This window comes from Peromyscus maniculatus, chromosome 5 (genome assembly GCF_049852395.1).
Source record: "Peromyscus maniculatus bairdii isolate BWxNUB_F1_BW_parent chromosome 5, HU_Pman_BW_mat_3.1, whole genome shotgun sequence".
In the NCBI taxonomy this organism is placed as follows: Eukaryota; Metazoa; Chordata; class Mammalia; order Rodentia; family Cricetidae; genus Peromyscus; species Peromyscus maniculatus.
In genome coordinates, this window is record NC_134856.1 from 31,907,709 (window position 1) to 31,925,457 (window position 17,749).

At 47.7% G+C, this 17,749-nt stretch overlaps 1 protein-coding gene across 1 annotated transcript in view; it reads right to left on the reverse strand.

Annotated features, from left to right (window-relative positions):
* Positions 1 to 13,427, reverse strand: part of Rasd2 (RASD family member 2) — a 76,114-nt gene extending 62,687 nt beyond the window's left edge. The window contains exon 1 of the mRNA XM_076571987.1: positions 13,352 to 13,427. The gene's annotated coding sequence lies outside the window, so the exon portion shown is untranslated. The remainder of the gene's footprint in view (positions 1 to 13,351) is intronic.
* Between the last annotated feature and the right edge of the window lie 4,322 nt (positions 13,428 to 17,749).

Genomic DNA, 17,749 nt, shown 5'->3' on the forward strand with positions numbered 1-17,749 from the left:
ACCTCTCAGGATGGTACTGAGGATACTGGGTTTGTGTGACTATGCTTTAAGTGCATCCATTATGTGGACTCCAGCAGGACTCCTGTGGGCTTCAAGCACTAACTTCAAGCATGTTTGCACTGCTGCTTTACCAGCCAGGGGTCTGAGCTAGCTACACTTTCTTCATTTCAGCCTTGATTTTTCTCTGCTGTTAAGTGCATATTGTCGGCCGAGCGGTGGTGGCGCACGCCTTTAATCCCAGCACTCGGGAGGCAGAGGCAGGCGGATCTCGGTGAGTTTGAGGCCAGCCTGGGCTACCAAGTGAGTTCCAGGAAAGGCGCAAAGCTACACAGAGAAACCCTGTCTTGAAAAACCAAAAAAAAAAAAAGTGCATATTGTCATCAAACCTATTATGGTGCTGAACACTAAGAGCATATGGTGGCACTGCCTGGAGTGACCTATAGGGCCTGGCTCTATCCAGCATCAGCAGTTGCTTCCTGGACATCTGTGGAATGAAGTGGTCGAGTCACCTGCCTGTTGTGTAGCTCGGGACGAAGCAAAGGCCCAGAAGAAAGGACACAACCACAGAGCCCCACTGAGACCTCTTCTTCAGAGGATTCCCTACCCTTTCCCATTCCCTAATGGGTCTGGGAAAATGGCCAGAGGTAGAGGCTCTATACAACCAAGAGAATGAAGTGGCTTACATCTAATCATCCCACAGAGAAAGCCATGGTGGAAACACATTCTTGGGGAAGAAAGTGTTGGGAGTCTAGACTGTGGGAGCCCACAGAGATTTCCTAGTGAGAACTGAGCTTTATCCAGCAGGACTGCATAAGAGGATGATTGGACCACGAGCCCTGGGTACCAGGTGTTTAGAAGGGTCTATACTTGGCTGTATCTAGCAAAGGGGAGGTCTTTTACCTTGCCCCTTACATTGTTATAAAAGGCCCTTTTGAATAAAGTTCAGGGCCAGTAGATAAGGATCCAGTCCCTCCCAAGGCTATCCTGTGTTTCTGTTTCTCTTCCCTCTATCCTTCTATCTAAATCTCTCATCCCTCACTCCTCAAGAGTGCCCAGGTAAAAGTAGGGGCTGCTCCCCCACAAATGGTGCCATGAACAAGGACTTGGTGAAAGGAGAGAAGGGGCATTGTGGATATAAGGAGGCATACCAATGAGAAATTGAAAAATGAAGGCAATGGTATTTTATTCTCAGGAGTGAAAATAAAGTGACTAAAAGATGCCCAATTGAGGCTCATTGCATATCTCTTTGTCTAAGTTTCTCCTCTTCTCTTCTCTCTCAAATCTCTACTAAAATTAGGTTTAAAATGATAGTATAAGTAAGTCATAGAATTATGTTAGCTTAGGTATATTAGGATAGAATGAGCTTTAGGCATAACGGTATTGTGTAGGCTTAGGTATATTAACGTAAAATAAGACTTAGGTATAATAGAAATTTAGAGTAGAGTAGTTTTCACCCCTGAGCATGGATGGGACCTGAGGTGCACAGGGCAGCATCCAGGACCTAGTAAACTGCGAACTTGGCAGTCTGAGTGGCTTCAGAAGCTCCAGAAGCTGTCAACAATGGTGAACACCAGAGTCAGCGCAAGCCACAGCAGCCAGGGGGCATCAGCATAGTGCAGGTGACAGATGCCTGAAAGGCAGTGTGAGCATCGATAGTCTGCAAGCTTTCTGCCATGAAAAAGCCAAGGTGAGGAGTGGAGACACCGCCCTTCAAGAGAGGCAAACAGCAGGCAGAGGCTTAGAGTACAGCAAAGACTTGGCACCCCAGCAGGTCTGTCTCCTGAAGCCACAGTCCCTGGAGGCTGGAGCCTGGCAGAGACACTGTGGGAGAGGTGGAGAGCCAAGTGGGTAGCTGGACAGTGAGAGTGCAGGCAGTGAGAGTACCATGGCAGCTGTGTGAGAGACAAAGCCTCCATAGAAAGATGCACTTGGGGCACACACCAAGAGGGCCAGGGGACAGGCATTTTGAATCTGAGTGCATTCAGGGAACACCAGGGAGCCTGAGGCAGCATTTGGCAGAGCATAGGACTCGAGGACCACCACCAGAGCAGGTAACACAGCCAGGGTGCAGTGGCTATGACTGACCATGGCTAGGTTTCCTCTTGGACCTGGGTGCTGAGAACAGCAGCTCATGCAGGGTGTGGCCTCTTGAGTCCATGTGGCATGAGGCAATTGAAAGCCCTCAAGACCTCAGGACACAGGGGTCCTGGGAACAGCCAGTTACAGGAAGCACAGACAGACAGGGATGTGTGCTGTGGGATGGTCTGTATGTCTGTATTGCTCTGATTGGTCAATAAATAAAACACTGATTGGCCAGTGGCCAGGCAGGAAGTAGGTGGGACAAGGAGAGAGGAGAATTCTGGGAATCAGAAGGCTGAGGCAGAGAGACACTGCAGCCACCGCCAGGACAAGCAGCATGTAAAGACGCCGGTAAGCCACCAGCCACGTGGCAAGGTATAGATTTATAGAAATGGGTTAATTTAAGATATAAGAACAGTTAGCAAGAAGCCTGCCACGGCCATACAGTTTGTAAGCAATATAAGTCTCTGTGTTTATTTGGTTGGGTCTGAGAACTGGGGGACTGGCGGGTGACAGAGATTTGTCCTGACTGTGAGCAAGGCAGGAAAACTCTAGCTACAGATGTGAAAGCCAAGAGCCAAAAGCCACACCGTTTCTATCTGCTGGCTGTAAGAAAGTCTCTTTTGAAAGGACTCTGCCCCAGCCAGCTAATGGCTTTTGTCCTGGAGTAAAAATGGCCTTATGAGAAGGCTATGGCCTGCAAACAAAGCGCAGCTGTAGCAGAGATTGAAAGTTTCAAGGAGGCTTGCTTGAACTGAAAAAAGTTTTGGTTATGGGACTCCTCATATTTAGAGCTATTTGCTTTAGAGTCATTACGACTCTGACAACTATAGCAGACTTATGGGCAGCTGATGAGCCAGGCCCTGATTTTGAGTGCTCAGAAGAACTTTAAGACTGATATCAGAAAACTTTCTGGAACTTTAAGACTGGTGATAGAACTGTGTTTTTTAACTTTTCAGACATAAGAAATGAGATGGACAGGAGTGATTCCATTGCAATGGGACAATTTTGAATTTACTTATGCATATAGACTCTATTCACGAACTCTTTTGTGTTAAAAAATGGAACTGTTTATGGAACTGCTTATGGAACTGGTTTTGTGTTAAAAAATACAACTGTTTAAATGGAGGAGTTGGGTTTTTTCTAACTAGGCTCAAGATTCAGTTTAAAAAATTATAAAGAGGGAGTTAATAATCCTCAGTCTATTTAATTTAATTAAAAATATATTTTCTTATCCTTGAGTGGATTAATGGTAAGTTATGTTAATGTGCCCTATGTTTTATGTAGCTCTATTAAGAAATTGTTTTTGGATGTTTGCTAAAGTTTTTAAAGTGTTAATAGTTATATTGAGAGTATTGCTTTTGTATGTAGCTTTATAGGAATTGTAATTATGTATAGTAATATTTGTTAGAATTATGTTAACCTGTTAATGTTTGGTGAAGTTAAGGGATTATTTAAGTTTGAAGAGGATGCTTCAGAAGTTTATTCTATGTTTTGTTAGCAAGAAATAAAAATGGTTATATTAAGAGATTGCTTTCAAGTATAAAGAGTTTTACTAAAAAATTGCTTTTGGAATTTTACTGAAGTTTTTAAAATGTTAATGGTTCTATTAAGAGTTTGCTTTTGGATGTAAGTTTGAAAGAATTGTAATTATGTATAGTAATATTAATATTAGAATTATGTTAACCTGTTAATGCTTGGTGAAGCTAAGGGAGCCTTTAAGTTTGATGCAGTTGCATCTGGAGTTGGATTTATCTGATGCACTTGTATCAGGAGTTTATTGATTTAACAAAGGGCTTGGTGCAGCTAAGAGTTCTATAGACACCTTAGACCCATTACAAAAGGACATACCATCTTTATCATCCTCTACTCCTTCACTGGGAGGTGTGGCAGCTGTGGGATTGCTGTGGTTGTTACAGCTACTTGCAAGCTCTTAATGGGGAATTTTTTAAAATATTAAGAAGAGGGACCTGTGGGATCCCACAGAGGTTTCCTAGTGAGATCTGAGCATGCTTTACCCAGCAGGACAGCATAAGAGGATGATTGAACCATGGGCCTGGGTACCAGGTATTTGGAAGGGTCTACTCTTGGTTGTATCTAGCAAGGGAGAGGTCTTTTTCCTTGCCCTTTGGCATTATTACAAAAAGCTCTTTTGAATAAAGTTCTGGGCCAATGGATAAGGACCCAGGCCCTCCTGATGCTATCCTGTGTTTCTCTCCCCTCCATCCTTCTATCTAAATCTCATCCCTCACTCCTCAAGAGCACCCAGGTAAAGGTAGGGCTGCTCCCCCACACTAGACTAGCTGCTGTTCAAGTCACTTGGCCTCTCTGGGTCTTGCTTTCATCACCCCATATCAGAGTTGTGCTGAGGGAGATGCTGTTCTATCCACATTGGTCCATCCATCTTGGAAAACCATGTCTGTGGTCTAGAGGGGCTGTTCTGGCTCTCAACTCATGTCATCTCCTAGATGTCTCCTTGCCCTTCTGGGAGTTGCTGCCTGTAAATGCCAAACTCCGGCTTCCCTGAGTCCACGGGGTGGCGTTCCCACCTTTCCCATTCCTGTGCTGCAGTCCAGCAGAGGCAGACCAATAGAACCCCATGTGTGGCCCCAATCAGAAAACAGCGAGGACTCATTTATGGTAAAGATTCCACATGCTGGGCTCTGGACAGATAATGTCATTTCAGCCTTGGAAATAACCCCACTTTACAAATAAGGAAACTGAGGTCCAGAGAGGCTAAACCACTTCCCAAGGATGCCCAGCTGGTGCGTGGCTAAGCCAGGGTTCTAGTGGTACACCCAGAGCTCTGGGGACTAGAGGCCTTCCAGACTTGTGACCCAGCAGTATGAAGAATGAGGAGGAGCTCAGAACCAAGGCGTATGGACATATCTGGGCAGCAACTGGGCCTGGGAGCTCTGTCCTTGCCACCCTCCTGTTTCTGAGGTCTGTCTTGAGCCTGCTCCTCATAGCAGAGTCCCAGCATCACAGGTTCCCAGCTCTGGGTGAGACCAGTGGGAGGACCGGCAGGTCAGCAGGGCTCCATCATCACATGGGGCCTCCCAAAGCCAACCCAGAGCCCAGGAGGCCTCTCAGGTGAGGGACACGACCAACAAAATTCAACCCTGGGGAAGGCTGCTGAACAAATTGGCCTAATGAACACTGGCCATGGAAACTCATAAAACAGTCTGGAATGTGCCCTGTAATTTCAGCACTCAGGAGGCTAAGGCAGGAGGACTGCCAGAAGTTGAAGGCCAGACTGGGCTACGTAGTAAGACTCTGCCTCAAGAAAGTAAAACAACAAAAGGAATGCTGAAATACCCCAACTGGGTCCATAAATAATCATAGTGTGCTAATAAAAAACGTTAAGAGTACTGGCTGCTCTTGCAGAGGACCCAGGGTTCAATTCCCAGCCCCCACATAATGTGGGGATTTGTCAAGGCAACTCCATGTATTTAAAAAGGAGGTTTATTTTAGGATAACTTACAGCCAGTAAAGGGGTTGGTTACAGGATCCAGGAGAGGTGAGGTGTAGTCCAGTGGGGTTCTCTGGAGAACTCTGACTCAGTCTGTCTTCCAGCATCCAGAATCACCAGGAACCAAGAGAGCCAACACATTCGGATCTCAGGTCTTAAGGGCTGCTGACTCAGCCCCACCCTAGGGGCACGTCATAGGCAGACATGGCAGTTACCAGAAGCCTCACTAGGGGTAGTGCTTCCAGGTCAAAGCTGGAACAGCTACCTACTACACCCACATGGTGGCTTACAATGATCTATAACTCCAGGCTCAGGAAATCCAATACCCTCTCCTAGCTGCCATGGGCACTGTGCACACATGGTGCATAGACATGCAGGCAGGCAGGCAAAAAATAAAATAAAATAAAATAAAAAAAACACCCACTCATACACATAAAAACAAAGTGAAACAATTTTTTAAAGATTTATTCTTATTTTACTTGTGTGAGTGTATGTCTACACACTTGCAAAGGCCAGAAGAGGGTAAAGGGGGGCTGCTAGTTGGAGGGATCTTTGGCTCAAGGCTAGTCAGCACTTGTCAGCACCACAGCAACTTCTACTCAGAGTGGATGCCCAAGCCCTGTTTGAGGTTCAGCTGGTGGCCTGGGAACTCTTGAGAAACAACAACACTGAAGGCCTAAAGGTCATGGATCGACTGAGGTCTGACAGTCCGTTCTGTGGCTGAGGGTCACTTAGCCTCCTTGACACTGGTGACTTTGTTCTCACTGACAGAACTCGTATGCAAGACAGTATATCACAGTGCCCAGCACAGGAGTTAGAAATACTTTAAACCATTTACCATTATTTTACTTTCCCAAATCCTTTCCCAACCTGCCCAGCAGCAACAATCCTGTGTCCCAATTCTGGCCAGTGCCATGTCTGCTTCTTTAAAAAGTTCTTACATACTCCCCACGCACACAATGCTGTCTGGCCCCATTCATCCTTCCTTACAAGGATGATACTGTGAGAACATGATGCTTGGAAGACACTTTAGAATTATGAAGTGGCAAAGCACCTACTAAAGGTAAGCACACCGAACAGCAACACCCAGTATCACGAGGTTCTCTAGATGTAAAATGTACCATCTGTCCATGGTTGGGCACTTTCAGAACCAAGATAGATCTTACAGTGGCCACTGGGTTGTCAGAGTATGTGTGGAGGGAGATTTGGTGTGGGTGGGTCTGTGTGTGCTCAAGCTTGCTCATGTTCATGTGCAAAGGTCTTTTTGTGTTCATGTGAGTGGGTATGTGCATGTTTATGTGAAAGTCAGGTGTCTTCCTTAATCTGTATCTTGTGAGTTTGTTTGTTTGTTTGTTTGTTTGTTTGTTTGTTTGTTTTTGAGACAGGGTCTCACTGTATATCCCTGAATGGCCTGGAACTCTATATATAGACCAGGCTGGCCCTGAACTCATAAAGTCATATGCCACTAAGTCTGACTTCCAGTTTATGTTTTTGAGATAGGATTTCACACTTTTGCCTGAAACTCTCCTATTCAATGAAACTGGCTGACCAGTGAGCCCAGGGACCTGTCTGGCTCTGCCTCCCCAGCACTGGGTTTACAGGCACATGCCACCACACCCTGCTTTTAATCTAGACCTATTAAACTCGGTTTTCATGCACTGACTGAACTGTCTCCCCAACTCCACTTTTATGGTTTTAATCAGTGATTGGATGTGGCACACTGCTATAGTTCCAGCACATGGACAACTCAGTCAGAAGGATCCAGAGTTTATGATCAGCCTGTGATACAAAGTGAGACTATGTCTCAAAAAACAAAAACAATAGAATCAATCCAAGGATCCATGGGCACACAGTGCAGCTTGGGGACCTGTCTCACACCACCTGAACAATACCATAGTGGAGTGAGTGTTCACCACAGAGCCCTTTCATCTCTACATGAGAGACCTAGGGAGCCAGAGAGATGGAGCTCATGCTAGGTAGGCACTTCTGCCATCCCTCTCCTACTCCTCACCTGGCCTTTCCTTCACTCACTGTCATGACAGGCAGCAGGAAAAATAGGGTCTGAACACAGCTGCTTTCCATGCCTGGGCTGCACACAACCTGCCCCACAGCTAAGGGTCTCCACACAGGCCACAGCATCATCCCTGGACATCGACCCCATGGTTTCAACCTGACTGTCTCTCCACTCCTCCCCACGCACTAAGGAGCTATGATGGTGCTGGTGAGTCCATGAGGAATGCAAGGCCCCTCGATCATGTGGCAGGGATCATGGGAGGCCGACTCAGGCCTCCTTCCTGCCATGCTCCCTGCTCCACCCTTATTAGCTTCAGCCTGAAGACACAGAACCTAGCCACCCTAAATCCAAGTTTCCTCCTGACCTGTCACCTGCTAGCAGAGGCTGAGAGCTGCAGAAGTTGAACTGTGGGCTAACTGTTCCAGCCCATGGAGCCTCACCTTCAGTTTTAACCACGTGAGGCAAGTGATTTATTCCTTCCCACCCTCAGAGTCTTCTTTGATGGGTGCAGCTCAGGCTAGAGTGCATGCAGAGCATGCTAATGCTCCGGGTCCCATCCCCAGCCCTGCAAAGGCCAGGGCCTTACCTTACAGTCTTCTGTGAATACAAATAGGACAAAAAAGTCTAGCATCATGCTAGGGCAAAGGCCAGCTCTCACCATCACCATGGTAACCAGAGGAGCAAAGGCTCCAAGAGGGCATTCAGTTCCCCAAGCCTGAAATCAAGTTTCTGCTCGGCAGTAACAAGCACCATGAAATACTGCCAGAAGGGGCTCAGTGGGCAGAGTTCATGCAACACAAGCAAGGAGACCAGAACCCACCTAAAAGCCAAGCAGGCACAGGACCCCACCCCTAGTCATAGACTCAGGAAGTAGAGGCAGAGGACCCTGGGGCAAGCTAGCTGGCCTTACCAAATCTTCATACTCCAGGGCCAGTGAAAGACATGACCCTGTCTAGCTCTGCCACCCACCTGCTGTGCAAGCCTAGGCATCTTCCTTAACCACTCTGAGTCTATTTATTCATGTATATGAGGAGTCATTATTCCTATCCTACAAAATGCTATGGGGGCTACTAGAGAGAGATGTGCGGCTGTGTGCACAAGAACCCATGTACATTCCCATGTTATTTCCTCCTTCCAAACCTTGCTTTTTCTGTGATCTGGGGTTTCACCACAGGATTGAGGAGTTTGGGTCAGGACATTGGTGTGGCCTTTCTCCTTGAAGGGAATTTCTCCCCAAGGTTCAGAGAGCAAATTCCCAGGAAGCCTGCAGTGCAGGGTGGTCACTGGTCCTATGAGACTCAGTGATGAGTGATGCCTAGGGAAGGAGTTGTCCTGCTTGCTGTGGCCAGTGCCCCCTGAGAACCTTCTTTGGGTCTACAGTGCCTCCCCTCTGCACATCTGACCCTCGGGGACTCTGGTCTCTACCAGAGCTGTGTTCCTGCAGTGCAACATGGGACGTGCCAAGCTTGGGAAGCACACAGACCTACTCCCTCCTCACCATGTGACCCCAGACCAGTTGCCTACCTCACTGAGTGCCCTGTGCTTCTCCCTAGATTGCTGCTGAGAATAGAGGGAGAGTATGTGGCTATATAGGCCAGGAGACTCCGGGGGAACTCCCTCCGTGGGGACATTCCTGAAGCTCCCTGGAAGCTGCTAATTGAATCCTACTCTGTGCCCTGGGAGGCTGACAGCTGAAGGCAGCTCAGCACAGAGAATGAACTTGAAGAGGCCTTGGAAGCTGCAGCTTTCATTGCATGCAAAGTGCCCAGCATCCATCCTACACTTGTTAAATTCCTCAAAGCTGGGACTTGGCAGCCTTGCCCCAGAGGGGATCTGCCTGGTCTCTTCTAGGTCCAGGAAGGGCAATGATCTTGGGAACTGTGCTTATCAACACACATCTCCTAGGAGCTGCCCCCGCTGGTACCTAGCACCCACCCAGCATCCTACTCACATACAGTGACAAGCTGGGCGGAGGGGGCAGAGAGATGTCAACGTGACTGACATGCTATATGCCATGTGAGCCTTTGGGTGCCACTCATCTGGGAAACTGAAGAGCAAGCTGGAGCCACTGCCCTGCCAGAGGGGATAGGCGCAGCAGCCTATGTCCTGCAAGATCCTTGCACTCACTGCCTCAATTTTCAGAGAGGGAGTGGGGCTCATAAAGAGAAGATCAGTGTGCCCAGGTTGCGCACACACATCTGCTACTCTGCAATTCATCACCATGTGCTTGAATAAGCCGGTTGGTCACATGCCTGTAATCCCAGTACTTGGGAGTAGAGGGAAAAGAATGAGCAGCAGAAGGTCACTGGCTACACAGCAAGTTCCAAGCCAGCCTGGGCAACAGGTGGACTATCAAAAGCAAACAACAAAGAATGGCAATTGAGACTAAGTGTGTGGCTCAGTGACAGAGCACTTACCTAACATTTTGAAACCCTGGATTCGATCACTATCACAGAATAAATCAGTCAAATGATTAAAAGAACTTCCTGGCATATCCAGGGGGCCCAGTGTCATCACAAGGCTCTGCAGCATAAGGGGAGGCAGAAGAGGTCACAGAAAGATGAATATAAGGCTCCCATCAGCCATTGGTGACTCTGAAGATAGAAGAGGCCACCAGGCAAGGAGTGTAGGCAACTGGAAGGGCCAGGAAGCAGCTCTGAAAACCTGGAGGTAATACCCACCACAACATAGTTGTGAGATATTTCTTTTCTTTCTTTCTTTCTTTCTTTCTTTCTTTCTTTCTTTCTTTCTTTCTTTCTTTCTTTCTTTCTTTCTTTCTTTTTTATTTTTGGTTTTTCAAGAGTAGAGTTTCTCTGTGTAGACCTATAGACCAGGCTGCCTTGAATTCACAGAGATCCACCTGCCTCTGTCTCCCCTGAGTGCTGGAATTAAAGGCATGCGCCGCCACAGCCTGGCTCGTGGGAGATTTCTGATTACAGTGTAAGGTAGTAAATATGTCACTGGAACCACTGGTAGATGGAGAGCTGGGGTTGGGGGCAGTTCAAGCCCAGACTGAGAATGCCTGCTCACCCATCTGAACACTACAGTGTCCCCCGGGTCTCCTCACTCCAAGTCCCTGTGTTATCCTGTGTTGCAGCTGTTTTGTGGGAAGGGCATGCTCTTTGCACATAGCTGGTCAGCTTCCCAACACTATGACCATCTTCTCAGAGGCCTTAAAAAAATCAGTCTAGACCTGGGGAGATGGCTCAGTCATTAAAGTGCTTGTCTTGCAAACACAGGACCTGAGTTCAAATGCTCAGCACTCACTTAAACAGCTGGGTACTGTGGCACTTGCCTGTAATTCCTTATGCAGCCTCCCAACCTCAGGCAGGTGTTTCTGGGTCTAGGATGATATGGGTTGCAGTGAGACAATAAGGAAGAGGTGGGGGAGATGACAACCCATGTGGGGGCCAACCTTCTTCAAGGCCTGGCTTTCTCTGGGTCTGCCCTTCCATCATCATCCCTCTCTCCCCTGTGCCTCTTTCTGATTCAGTCTTTAAATCTCACCCTTTCCATTCTCTCTCTCTCCTCTCTCCTCTCTCCTTTCTCTTCTCTCTTCTCTCTTCTCTCTCTCTCTCTCTCTCTCTCTCTCTCTCTCTCTCTCTCTCTCTCTCTCTCTCTCTCGTTCTCTGTGTTCAGCTCTGCCTGTCTCTGTCTCCAGTGGTCTTTGTTTGTCTGTCATCTGTGTCTTCACTGTCCTGCCTGAAGGGACAGCACTCAGACATAGCAAGGGACCAGATCTCTGATCATTGGCCCATGGAACCTGGTCTCCACATCTGGACTAGGGATCTGACATCTGCAGGGAGGTTGGCCAGCTGTGATTTGCCCAGGATTGCTGGCTTACAGGTTCAGAAGTTTAGTCCATTAACATCATGGTAGCATGCAGACAGACGTGGTGCTGGAGAGGTAGCTGAGAATTCTATATCCAGATTGGCTGGCAGCAAAAAGAGAGAGTGACACTGAGCCTGGCTTGGGCACTAGAAACCTCAAAGCGAGCCCACCCCAGTGGCACACTTCCTCCAACAAGGCCACACCTCCCCATAGTGCCACTCCCTGTGAGCCTATGGGGGCCATTTTCATCCACACCACCACAATTCCACTCCCTGATTCCAATAGGCTGGTAGCCATATCATAACTCAGAAATGCATTCAGTCCAACTTTAAAAGTCCCCATAGTCTATCAGTCTCAACCCTGTTTAAAAGTCTCTTCTGAGACTCATGGCAATCTAACTGTACTCCCCTGTAAAAATAAAAATCAAAAAGCAGATCACATACTTCCAACATACAGTGGCACAGAGTATATATTACCATTCCAAAAGGGATGAAAGGGATCATAGTGAGGAAATACTTAGACAAAAGCAAGACCAGAAACCAGCTGGACAAACTCCAAACTCTGCATCTCCATGTCTAATGTCAAAATGCTCTTCAGATCTCCAACTCCTTTCAGCTTTGTTGACTGCAACACACTTTTCTCTTCTGGGCTGGTTCCACACATAATGTATCTCTTTAACAGGTATCCCATGGCTCTGGCATCTCCAACATCTTGGATTCTCCAAGGCAATCCAGGTTTTACCTTCACACATGGCCTCTCTAGGCCTCCATACAGGGATACCCCTGACTTATGCCTGGCCTTAGCGGCTTTTCTTAGTCTCAAAGGGAAATTCCATAACCACTTTCTTGTATCCTTGACTCTAAAGCCAGAACCATGTGGCTGAAGCTGCCAGGTTCTGCTGTTTGCTAGGACTGGAACATGGCCCCCTCATTCAAATACCTTTTTTTTTCTTTTTTTTTTTTTTTCTTTTGGTTTTTCGAGACAGGGTTTCTCTGTGTAGTTTTGGTGCCTGTCCTGGAGCTCATTCTGTAGACCAGGCTGGCCTCGAACTCACAGAGATCCGCCTGGCTCTGCCTCCTGAGTGCTGGGATTAAAGGCATGTGCCACCACCGCCGGCCTCCAATACATTTTCACCAGCTTTCTCTTGTTGATGGTTTCCTTCACTGCCTAAGCTTGGCTGTCCTTGAACTTGTTCTGTAGGCCTGGCTGACCTTGAACTCTAAAATCTGCCTGCCTTGACCTCCCCAATGCTGGGATTAAAGGTGTGCACCACCACGCCTGGCCCTAAGTTTTTCTTTAATTCCTTTTCACAAGTTGGAAGCTTAGCTGGGTGGACTTTCATTCTGAAATGAATTATTCCACTTAGCATCAGGTTTTTCCTTAATCTATTTACACTTCCTGGTGCCCCTTTTCTCCTTAAACTGTACATTTTGTATTTTTCCTTTCTCAGATTGCTCATTTTTAGTATAGATCTGCATAAGTGTGGCCACTAATAGCCAAGCAACTCAGTCAATACTAAGCTGTCTGGAAATCCCCTCTGCCAAAGCTGTTAATCCATAACTCTTCAATTTAGCCTCAGGCAGTTTTTAGATAAGGGCAGAAACCAACAACACTCTTCACCAAAATACCACAAGAATGGTCTAACATACTAATATTCTCCTCTGAAACCTCTTGTTCCAGGCCCCCACAGTTCAAATCATCGTCAGTACCACTGTCTTCTATGTTCTTACTAGGATGGCCCATTAAACCTCACTTAAAGCATCCAACCGCTCTTCTAGTCCAAAGTCCCTAAATGTCCCATATTCCTCCAAATAAAAACATGCTCAGGTCTATCACAGCAATATCCCGGTCCCTGATACCAGCTTCTTTCTTAGTTAGGGTTTCTATTGCTATGAAGAGACGCCATGGTCATGGCAACTTGTATAAAGGAAGGCATTTAACTGGGGCTTACTTACAGATTCAGAGGTTTAGTTAACTGACATCATGGCAGGCAGCATGCTGGTGTGCAGGCAGACATGGTACGGGTGAGGTAGCTGAGAGTTCTAAATCCGGATTGGCAGGCAGCAGGAAAAGAGAGCTACACTGAGCCTGGCTTGAGCACTAGAAACCCCAAAGCCCCCCCAGTAACATGCTTCTTCCAACAAGGCCACACCTCCTAATTGTGCCACTCACTGCGACCCTATGGTGGCCATTTTCATTCAAACCATCACAGATTCTGTCTCCACACTGAGACCCACAAAGTTTGACTTCAATATTTCTGTTGCTCTGGCAACCATCTCAGCTGGTTCTTCTCAAACAGTGGTGGATACTTTTTGCTTCAGTTTAAAATTTATGGTTGTCAAGGCCCCATTACAGCATCCTGGGGATGCAGGTGGGCTTCAGGTGAGGGGAAGGATGGATTTGTCTATTGTTGGTCCAAAATGGACAATGATCTGGCCAGGTGAACTTCTAGAAGGTAATGTGAGGGTGAGAGGGGCATTTTGGGGAAGAGAGGATAATGACTTCCAAAACCTCCTCATTTGATCTTTCCTTCATGGGGGTGTCGTTTATTTATTCATTTATTCACTTGTCAAGTTCAGCTAGCTAAGCATCCATTGTGTTTACCGGATGGTAAGGTGGATGGAGGGTAGAAGCCCCTACAACATATGCAGCACTTCCACCTAGAGGAAGAGGGAATGCTGGTTTGGGACTCAGGCCAGTTTCTCATCTGGACTTATCTGGGAACAGAGCCTAGGAACACAGTTGTGTCTGAAGATGTTCAGAAGACATGGCTGGGCCAATTGTCTAAGACCCTAGCACACAACATCGAGGCACGGTCCTTCATCCCAGGCATAGGTGTGATGCTTCCATGAGGTGAAAGGGCCAATCCTCAGGGTGAGCAGTGGGAAGACACCAAGGTGGAAACCGAGCAGAGGATAGATGGGGGTGGGCAGTGAACTTGTGATCAAGGGCACTTCTTCCCCAGGTCCATCAGGTATGAAGGGGTCCAGGGGCTGTCCTTTTCACTCTCCTAACAGCTTCACCAGAAGTTCCTTCCCTTAATTTACATATCAGAAAACTGGGATTCAGAAGGTTGAATGAGGTCACCCACAAGTACACTGCTGACGGGAATCCACCCGTGGGCTGGTTCTCTTTAAATTTCCTCATTTAATTCTACCAGCATCCCAGGAGGCGGACTGCATTATCCTTATTCTGCTGATGAGGAAAACAAATCTGAGCTTAGATAGTTCCTGGGAGCATGAAGCTATTGGGAACATGCAGCTCACCTGGGAGCATAGAGATATGAGGAGCACACCCTACAGGGAGCACACAGCTATGGGGACCACATAGCTCACCTGGGAGCACTCAGCTCCTGAGAGCATGAAGCCACAGGAAGCACGCAGCTCACATGGTAGCATGCAGCTATGGAGAGCCCACAGCTGTGGAAGACACACAGATCCCAGTAGTACATAGCTTACCTGGGAGCACATGGATCCTGGAAGCATGCAGCTATAGGGAACACACAGCTCACCTGGGAACACTCAACTCCTGAGAATATGCAGCTATGGAAGCACACAGTTCTCTCCATTAAGTGACTCACCCAAAGCTTCACATGACCAAGGGCCTTGCAACCTGGGACCCAAACCCAATCTTTTTTCTCAGCAGCCAGAACACCCCCAGGCTACAGAGAATGCTATGTTTCCTCTCCTCTATCCCTCACATAGCCCTGCTGTGGTCCTTTCATTCACACACTGCCATGAGCCTCACTCTTCATCCAGATTTCTTCCACACTCAGAGCCTGCTCAGAGAGCACTCAAGGCCCAGTGTACCTGAAATGCCTAGTTGTTTGGGAACAAGGGAAGGATGAACATAGAGGGATAGCCAAACTGAATGATAACTCCATAGAGTTCCTTCCTCTATCTTTCTGCCTTTCCTTATGTTTGAAACCTCCCACAATAAATATTTTAATGTCAGGCTTGATGACACATACCTATAATCCCAGCACAAAGAACACTCAGGAAGGAGGGCTGTCATAATTTCTAAGCCAGCCTGGACTACATAATGAATTCAAGGCCACCCTGGACTACAATGCAAAACCCTGTCTCCAAAAACACAATCAAAGATCTAGAAAGATGGTTCTGTGGTTAAGGGAGGACTGAAATTTGACACAGGTCAACAGCCAACAAGGGGTAGATTGCAAGCCCGCCCGGAGCAGCCCTGGAGGTCCCATGCTAACCCTCCAACACACCCTTGCTTTCAGCCTCCTGTTTCAAGCTGAACAGGAATTGCTGTGGGCTGGTGAATCAAGGACAAAACAATCCAGAATGTTCCAGGGCAGAGTCCAGGAAGGTTCTCAGTTCCTGGAGCTTCAAGCTTCCTGGAGCAACAGCCTCTCTCCTCAGCTACCCTGGATATTCCCCCCAGTGTCCACAGGTGGCATTCTGCTTAGACAGTCCTGTGTCTGTCCTGCACTCTAGGCTGTGGAGTCATCTATCCCCATTAGCCATTCATCTATACAGATCTGAGCACCCTGAGTACTCAACACAGTGACTGGGCCGAAAACAAGATCTTATGTGCTGCCGGCGTGAGACTGAGCTCTAAAATCAAACCAGAGGCTTCCTTTTGGCCCCACATCCAGACACTGGGGTTTGTTGGTGATGAATGCAGGTGGTAAACTGTTCCAGCCAGGTCCTTATAAAGGGCCCCTTCTGTGGGAGGACAGCAGGTGATCTTTCCTTCCCCCTGTATCCTGCCTCCCTCACAGGCTGCTGCTTCCCTTTGCTCAAAAAAATCACTTCCTATTCTGCTCAGATATGCTCCCAAAGCAGAATTTGGGGTACCTCCCCTGGCCATTCTGCCAGGTTTTGTTGTTGTTTTTAATCTTTTTGTTGATGTTATTACAATTGTTTTAATGGTGTGTGTGTGTGTGTGTGTGTGTGTGTGTGTGTGTGTGTGTGTGTGTGTGCAGAATTACATGCCTGCTGTGGTGCACATGCCAAAATCAGAAGACAATTTGTAGGAGTCAGTTCTCCACTTCCACCATGTGGGTTCCCAGATCAATGCCAGGTCATTAGGCTTAGGCTTGGGGGCAAGTGCCCTTCTCTGGTGAGTCATCTTGCTGGCCTTAGTTTTGCCTAGTTTTTACTTTTTAATTTTTAAGATGTACTTGTGTGTATGAGTGTTCTGCCTACATGTGTGTGTTTATGCACTAAATGCATGTCTGGTCCACAGAGGTCAGAAGGCAGCTTTCTTCTGAAACTGGAATTATGGAGAATTGTGAGCCACCATGTTGGTGCTGAGAACCTAACCTGAGTCCCCTGCAAGAGCAACAAGTGCTCTTAACTGCTCAGTCGTTTCTTCAGCTGCTTGATTGGTTGTTTATTGTTGTTGTTGTTGTTGTTGTTGTTGTGGTGGTGGTGGTGGTGGTGGTGGTGGTGGTGGTGGTGGTGGTGGTGGTGGTGGTTGTTTGAAGAGCCAGGCATGAAGAAGTATTTGCTGAGTGGACCCTTAGAATTCATACATGGGTCAATGTGTAAGCTGGTGCTTGCAGGGTGCCAGGCAGTGGAAGCATGGAGACACCAGAGACATCCTTGTTGAGGAAGAACTCAGGATCAGAGCTGGCGACAGACTCATATTGGGTGCTGAGATGTGGTTGAGTGGCCGTCTGAGTGGTCACTCCAGGTTTCTGGGTGTCCCATCTTATTCTAGGAGTGCCCAGAACATCTCCCAAGCTCCACCACATAAATCTGTCACAGCTCTGTAACCTTCCCTGCTGCCCCCAAAGCCCAAAAGGGCTGTGGAACAGAATAGGGTCTGCAGCAGAAGTAGCTGCTATTAGCCTCACTGAAAAGCCAGCCGAGGCTCAGGATGGTCACAGCACCAAAAAGTAGTGGTCTTGGGGGGCAAGGCCAACATAACCCCTGGGTTGAGGTTCTCACACAGACAATCCAGCCCCTCCTAGTAAAGCAGTCTATCTACGGAGCCCCTGCTTCCATCTCATTGGCAGAAGGCCGTCACATGGGGACTCCCACTGCAAAGGAGCCGGGAGGGAGTATGTTCCCTGGGTTGCCCCAGACATGCCCATCTGAAAGGAACGGTTGCAATGACTGATGATTGCTCCGTCTCTCCTTATACTTGGTACTGGTGGGGCTGCTGTCACTATGAAGCCTACCTGCCTGTCTCTAGCACAATGACCACCCATGCCAGCCTGGCAATTCCCCACACCTCCCCACCTACATGCATTCAGGTACTCAAGAGGGGCTCCCCAAGTCCACCTCAGCTATAGGGTCTGGAGCTCTTCAGTGGGATGAACCATGACTAATACCAAACATTTTCCAAGCATGGCCAAATGCACTGGACACAGAATTATGTCA